This window comes from Hevea brasiliensis, chromosome 15 (genome assembly GCF_030052815.1).
Source record: "Hevea brasiliensis isolate MT/VB/25A 57/8 chromosome 15, ASM3005281v1, whole genome shotgun sequence".
Taxonomy (NCBI): Eukaryota; Viridiplantae; Streptophyta; class Magnoliopsida; order Malpighiales; family Euphorbiaceae; genus Hevea; species Hevea brasiliensis.
Window position 1 is genome coordinate 34045485 of NC_079507.1, and position 8028 is coordinate 34053512.

An 8028-nucleotide genomic window follows, 5' to 3' on the forward strand; every position below is an offset into this window, starting at 1 on the left:
CCTCAGGATAGCGAGGGGGATACGTAGGTAGTTTAAGACTGCGGTCCTAAATACGAACCTACAATATTTCATGACAGATATTTTTTGGTAAGTCCTTAGATGTTGTTTAGGGCATATGGCATAGTTGTGTAAGGTGTAGAAGAACACGCATCAACATGTCACCTGTAGGTGTGTAAGGCGTAGAAGAACATGCATCACCACAGTTTCAAGTGTCGAACTACGAGTGGGTCTGATTCTTCCTCAGGATAATGAGGGGGATATGTAGGTAGTTTAGGACTGCGGTCCTAAATACGAATCCACAACATTTCAAATCACACAGTTGCCATTGTCATGAGACCGTAGCTAGTCTCATGACACAGAGTGTATCGACAAAGTAAGATGCACTCAATTTTCACATGACACAGTTATCACTGTTATGAGACCGTAGCTAGTCTCATGACGCAGAGTGTATCGACAGAGCAAGATACACTCATTTCTCACATGACATAGTTATTACTGTTATGAGACCGTAGCTAGTCTCATAACATAGAGTATGTCGACCAAGCAAGATATACTTGATCCTCATTGCCGATGTTTCATAGTTATTAGAAATTTGAGTTTCGCTTTGACGAAACTTGAGCAATGCTTTCGCATTGATTTCAACTTTCGCCAAAGTGGGGGGCAAACTATAGACCCTTATTTTATGATGAGTATGTGCATTGAGGCCGTGGAAAACCCGATGATGAAAAATTATATGAATGTAAGATGTAATTGGAGGCATGGAGCTGAATTATTAATTCCGTGGCATGATCTTAAAAAAAATAAAAATAATAATAAAGTTTTGGGGAAATTAATTTAATTAAATTTAAATAAAATTTTATTTTATTTAAATTTAATATGGGTAGTTCTTAAATGAATCTAACTAAGTTTAATTGGGCTCCATGAGCCTAAGAAAGCCTAGTTAGGAATTTCAAATAGGATTCATTTAATTATTTTCTAAAAATTAAAATAAAATATCTCTCTCCTCCTTGGCCCCACTCTCTTCCTCACTCTCTATTGGTGCCTTCCATTTTTTCCTGTCTTCCTATTGGTGTCTAGTGCATTTTTTAGGATAAAGTTTAATAAAGGAATAATAAACAAGACTTCTAGAAACATTAGTAGAGGACTGGCACTCGAATTAACGAGGTTAGACCAGGCGTAAGGGGTGCCTAACACCTTCCCCTTACGTACCCACTATCCCGAACCTAGACATTGGGCTATGGTAATGACAGTTGTAGAAACTCTGCAAGGAGTAAGTTGCCATCCATGACCCTCGGAAGAAACACTGAATATGTCCCAGTTATTACCCGGGTGGCGACTCCTGTCTATTTATGCCTTTGTGGCATAAATCCTTAGTATCGTGGTAGTGTTATGGGAAGACGGTACTTACCAGTGGTTTGATTCTATTAGGATTGTATGAAGTGCATGTCTAGGAAATGCTGTCTAAGGAGGTGGTACTTAAGTGAGACCATTGTGACTCCACCATCTTTCCTGGGCATTACCTGGTGCATTTTATATAATTCTAATGGATGATATTTCGCCTCACGCCCCCCTGTCCTACAGTTTGGCGACTCCACTAGGGACTAAATGGATAGTTACTCCAACATGTTTCTATTAGTCTAATATTATTCCTTTTTTAAACTTTTTGCATTGCACTACACTATCACACGGATCACCCTTACCCTTTTTAGCCCCGTTAGTACTAGCCAAGGAGACCATAGCTCCACTTGAGCTATGATGAATTGGTGAATGCTAGCACCTCATGCCTGTACCTTCGAGTATATAAAAGAGCCACAACTCCGGCCGTTGTGCTTAATGGACAAGCTCTCGCATGGGTGACCCTTTTCCTACCCGATGAAGCCGATGAGCCATAGATTTCAGCCCTAGGTACCCCGTAGATTTTTGTTGTGTTGGATTTATAACCTTACTGTTCAAACCATAAGTTCTAATGGTAGTTAAGATGAACCTAGGCCTATGCATAAACCCAATGTGTGTATAGGCCCAAGTCCATTTCAATACCCATGGTAAGCAAGAGGATGCTTACTTATGGTTAAACTTTAAGGATATAAATCCTTTGTTTGTGAGGGAAGGATCGTCCTGGACCACCCCCCTGTTGGTGTGTCTAGTGTACCATAGCCTAAGATAGAATTTTTTTCTTACCCTACACGTGAGAGTTGAAGGTATAAGGGGGTGAAGATTCAGTTCTGGAGATTTTTTTTTTTTAATTTTGATTAAGTCTTTGGTCCGATTTTAGTTCAATTTATATGGTCTGGTTTTGGGTTCAGTTTTGGTTCTATTGGTATGGTTCGGTTTTGGTTTTGTAAAAGTAAAGGCAAAAAAAAAAAGGAAAAAAAATGGTCCATTCCCGCATTACATTCATGTACGTAGCATGCTTAGGTTAACCCTTAAATCCTATTTTTTTGAGCAAACATAGCCTCAAAGCACACCAAAGAGACTTCCAATCAGGTCACTTGGGTTAGGGAAGGGAAGAGACTAGTAAGGATTTCACCTGTACTACTTAAGATGGAAGAAACTATGGCCGTGCTTGATGAAATATTCAACGGCAAGATGTTTGAGCTAGAAGAGACAATTGTGGTCAACTTTAGAAAGATGCCTCGAGGTAGGCCAATTAAGTGGCATTAAAATTATTGAGGTTCAAATTATGTCTCACACCCCAAGGAGATTTTTTCCAATTCAACCAACCCTTATCTGAAGTTTTGGAGTGTCCCAAAGTTCAAGACCTCCTATAGCTCTTAGCACCCAGACCACTACCAAATCCACTCTCACCTAGCTATGATATCAACCAATGTTGCCGGTTCTACCAAGCCCACAGTCATGACACCGACTGATGCTTTCAACTTAAGCATGATATCTAAGACCTAATTGATGCCAAAAGGATAATTGACCCAGAAAATCAACCCAAAGCCTCATGCCTAGCCAAAATTTCCACCTACACCAGGTCTCTACATGATCTCCATCACCCCAAATAACCCTAACAGAATTATTGACTTTATCCAACCCATCTAAAAGCCCAATGAACCTATCCAACCCATCCAAAAGCCCAATGAACCTCAGTCTATATTGGTTGTTGATATTTGTGATAATTCTAGCTATGATGAGGGTCCTTTGGATGTCTGGACTAATTCTGATGAGGAGATAGTTGTATTATAACTAGATGGTTCAGTTTCACTAATGTCTGATTTTTAAGTTGTTGGGATCTATGAAAACTAGATGGATCTAAAAGTGGCTACTATGAAGAAAGGGATGAAGTTTTTTCTTAGCATAGACCTAGGAGGAAGTATAGATAGTCTGGTGACTTTTCTTGACATGAAGGGGCAGATCACAAGTCATGGTTTGGGCTATGAGCCAACAGAAGAGGAAAAAGAGCCAAAGCCTCTTAAGTTCTTGAAATAGGGGGCAATTACCTTGACATATGATTAGGGGTTACAACATGTGAAAGAATTAGAGCAGAAAATCAGTACTATTGATCTAAAGAGTACATGAAAGCCAAGCACCTAAAGCTACACCCCTAAGGAGTTTGTCTTTTGTAATGCTCACAGTAGTGGTACTGATGTTTCCATTTCTAATATACTTGATGCTGATTTTAAGATGAAGATCAATAATATGACCAGTCCTTCTGCTTACTTGTTTGATGTTTATTCTAATGGGCATATGCATGGCATTCATAATCATTTAGAATCAATTTCTATTAATGCATCAAAATCAATCTTTATTAATTTGGGTACACCAAATAGTCCTAAAGACATTAAGTTAGCTAAAGATTTAACCCAAGAAGAAAGAGATAAATTTATAGCCTTGTTAACAAAGTACCAAGAAGCACATGCCTTGAGCTTAAAATCAGATGGCCGATTCCTAAGCCACGCTGATGTCCCTATAGGAAAAAGAGTGATCAAAAGTTGACTTAGCTAGTTATCCTAATAAGGAGTAAAATTTTATGCTATGAAGGATTAGTAGTAGCACATGTGGACCTAGAGGGAGAAGGAAAATAATATGAAGACATAAGGAGGTCTCTGGAAGTGAGAGAATACTCGCAATAAGCCTACAAAAGAGATAGAGCAATAATTCATAGATTAGCCACTCAATTTACTTTAGCTGGGGGGCAATTCTACAAACTCTTATGTGTGATAGAAAAATAGGCTGAGCAAATAATGAAAGAAGTACATGCAGGAATGTGTGGTCCCCATATAAATGGAAAGGTTCTAGTTGGAAAGAAAAAAAAATGTTTGAAACATATAAGGATTGGCCTGAAAAACTCCTTTATGTTCTTTAAGGTTATCGTAGTACTACAAGTACATCCACGAGGGCAACCCCATTCTCTTTAGTGTATTGGACTAAAGTAGTACTATCCATTAAGTAAGAGGTCAAATCCTTAAGAGTGATGCTAGAAGCTAAGATTTTAGAAAATGAGTGGGCCTAGAAGAGATATGAAGAACAAGATTTGATTGATGAAAAGAGGATGTGAGCCTTGTATCATATGCAGACTTATCAGAGGAAGATAGCTAGAGCCTTTAATAAGAAGGTGAAGCAAAAAAAGATCAAAGAGGGAGACATGGTTTTGAAATAAGCTCGGCTCGTCCATTTTGATTTAAGAGGAAAGTTTAACCCAAGCTAGGATGGTCTATACATAGTCAAAAAGATCTTGCTACTATAAGAATATCAGACTTGGATGGGAATAAATTTCAAGAACCAGTCAATTTAGACAGGCCCAAATGGTACTTTGTGTGAGATAGGCCCGCTAGGCTGAAAACTTACAAAAGATGGTCTAGGCAAAAGTAAGGGTCAAAGAAAAAAAAAGAAAAGAAAAGAAAAAAAAATGCTAGATTGAAAACCTGCAAAAGACAGTCTAGGCAAAAGGAGAGATGAGAGAAGATCTGGATGGAAAACCTGAAAAGGCCATTCAGCAGGTTATAAGCTTATTTCTAACTTGGAAGGTTAAAAATTTGGTAAAACTAAATGTAAGAGGGAGTAATAGTGTACCTGAATAAATAAAGAAATTTTTATTGCATTAACCAGGAATAGGTTTTATTTAATTATGATTGTGAATGTTTGTGTCTTGAGGGATACATCAAAAGATTAGGTAATTGAACTGCATTGTTTTGATTTAACCTACTGTCTTGTGAGCATGATAGAATAGGTGCTTGATATAAAAATCCTGGTGATTGTCTAATTTCAAAAAAAAAAAAAAGAAAAAGAAAAAAAAGAGGGAAAAAGAAAAAAAAAAAAGAAAGGATGATGGGAAAAAAGAGGAAGAGAAAATTCAGAGCTATAGGAAATTTGGAGATATTCAAGACTCTTTGAGTTCTTCCTTATTTTTTTCTTTTCTTCAAGAAGATTTTCATACAAGATTTCTGGAAGTTTCTTTATTTTTTATTACAAAAAAAAATTGGTAAGTAGCCCTAAGGTAAGTACTAAAGAGGGCATTTGCGTGGAGCTTATATGGAGCTAAACGGGAGTAAGCCAGGGATATCATTGCCATACTAGAAGAGAAGACCCTTTTTTAAGGATAGCTTACCCCAATGGCAGCTGCATTTACCAACAAGTAAGTAGCTCTAAACTTCTCGAATAACCATTGGCATGAAATTGTAGTAATAATAGAACTTTTATTTGGTAAATTAAAATTAACTTTGTTATTAATTTAACTGACTTTTGCATGTAATTAATTTAAATAAATACTTTGTAAATTAAAATTAATCTTGTTTATAAATTAAACTAACATTGGCATGTAAAATAAATTTAATTTAATACTTGATAATTGTAAAATAAATTTACATGTTAGAAATCTTTATTAGGTTGTGATTATTTGGGACTTATGTGATATTAGAATAAATTACACATGTACATAATTAACTTAGTTCAATTATCCTTAGGGTAACTTGGTGAAAATTAATTAATTAGGTTAAATAGAAACGTAGGGTTATTTGAAATTGAATTTATTTGTAAATTAAATTCCCAATAACAAATTAATTTTAGTCATCTAGTAAATATCATTTAAATAATTAGCAACCCCATAGATAGGAATTACTTGTGCATGAAAATTGTGTGTAAGCAACAACCCTATTGTGAATTACTTACGTGTGTGGGATTAGAATTGCATTTTTTAGGATAAAGTTTAATAAAGGAATAATAAACAAGACTTCTAGAAACATTAGTAGAGGACTGGCACTCGAATTAATGAGGTTAGACCAGGCGTAAGGGGTGCCTAACACCTTCCCCTTACGTACCCACTATCCCGAACCTAGACATTGGGCTATGGTAATGACGGTTGTGGAAACTCTGCAACGAGTAAGTTGCCATCCATGACCCTCGGAAGAAACACTGAATATGTCCCGGTTATTACCCGGGTGGCGACTCCTGTCTATCTATGCCTTTGTGGCATAAATCCTTAGTACCGTGGTAGTGTTATGGGAAGACGGTACTTACCAGTGATTTGATTCTATTAGGATTGTATGAAGTGCATGTCTAGGAAATGCTGTCTAAGGAGGTGGTACTTAAGTAAGACCATTGTGACTCCACCATCTTTCCTGGGCATTACTTGGTGCATTTTATATAATTCTAATGGATGATATTTCGCCTCACGCCCTCCTGTCCTACAGTTTGGCGACTCCACTGGGGACTAAATGGATAGTTACTCCAACATGTTTCTATTCGTCTAATATTATTCCTTTTTTAAACTTTTTGCATTGCACTACACTATCACACGGATCACCCTTACCCTTTTTAGCCCAGTTAGTACTAGCCAAGGAGACCATAGCTCCACATGAGCTATGATGAATTGGTGAATGCTAGCACCTCATGCCCGTACCTTCGAGTATATAAAAGAGCCACAACTCCGGCCGTTGTGCTTAATGGACAAGCTCTTGCATGGGTGACCCTTTTCCTACCCGATGAAGCCCATGAACCATAGATTTCAGCCCTAGGTACCCCATAGATTTTTGTTGTGTTGGATTTATAACCTTACTGTTCAAACCATAAGTTCTAATGGTAGTTGAGATGAACCTAGGCCTATGCATAAACCCAATATGTGTATAGGCCCAAGTCCATTTCAATACCCATGGTAAGCAAGAGGATGCTTACTTATGGTTAAACTTTAAGGATATAAATCCTTTGTTTGTGAGGGAAGGATCGTCATGGACCACCCCCCTGTTGGTGTGTCTAGTGTACCATAGCCTAGGATAGAATTTTTTTAGGATAAAGTTTAATAAAGGAATAATAAACACAGTTATCACAGTTATGAGACCGTAGCTAGTCTCATGACGCAGAGTGTATCGACAGAGCAAGATACACTCATTTCTCATATGACATAGATATTACTGTTATGAGACCGTAGCTAGTCTCATAACATAGAGTATGTCGACCAAGCAAGATATACTTGATCCTCATTGCCGATGTTTCATAGTTATTAGAAATTTGAGTTTCACTTTGACGAAACTTGAGCAATGCTTTCGCATTGATTTCAACTTTCGCCAAAGTGGGGGGCAAACTGTAGACCCTTATTTTATGATAAGTATGTGCATTGAGGCCGTGGAAAACCTGATGATGAAAAATTATATGAATGTAAGATGTAATTGGAGGCATGGAGCTGAATTATTAATTCCGTGGCATGATCTTGAAAAAAATAAAAATAATAATAAAGTTTTGGGGAAATTAATTTAATTAAATTTAAATAAAATTTTATTTTGTTTAAATTTAATATGGGTAGTTCTTAAATGAATCTAACTAAGTTTAATTGGGCTCCATGAGCCTAAGAAAGCCTAGTTAGGAATTTTAAATAGGATTCATTTAATTATTTTCTAAAAATTAAAATAAAATATCTCTCTCCTCCTTGGCTCCACTCTCTTCCTCACTCTCTACTGGTGCCTTCCATTTTTTCCTGTCTTCCTATTGGTTGAAACACCTCACCCATATCCCAGTCTTATTTGAATTCTGCAATCGTAAGTTGTTTAAGTCATCTAAACTTGATCACCCTAAGACTCCAAACCCTACCACACC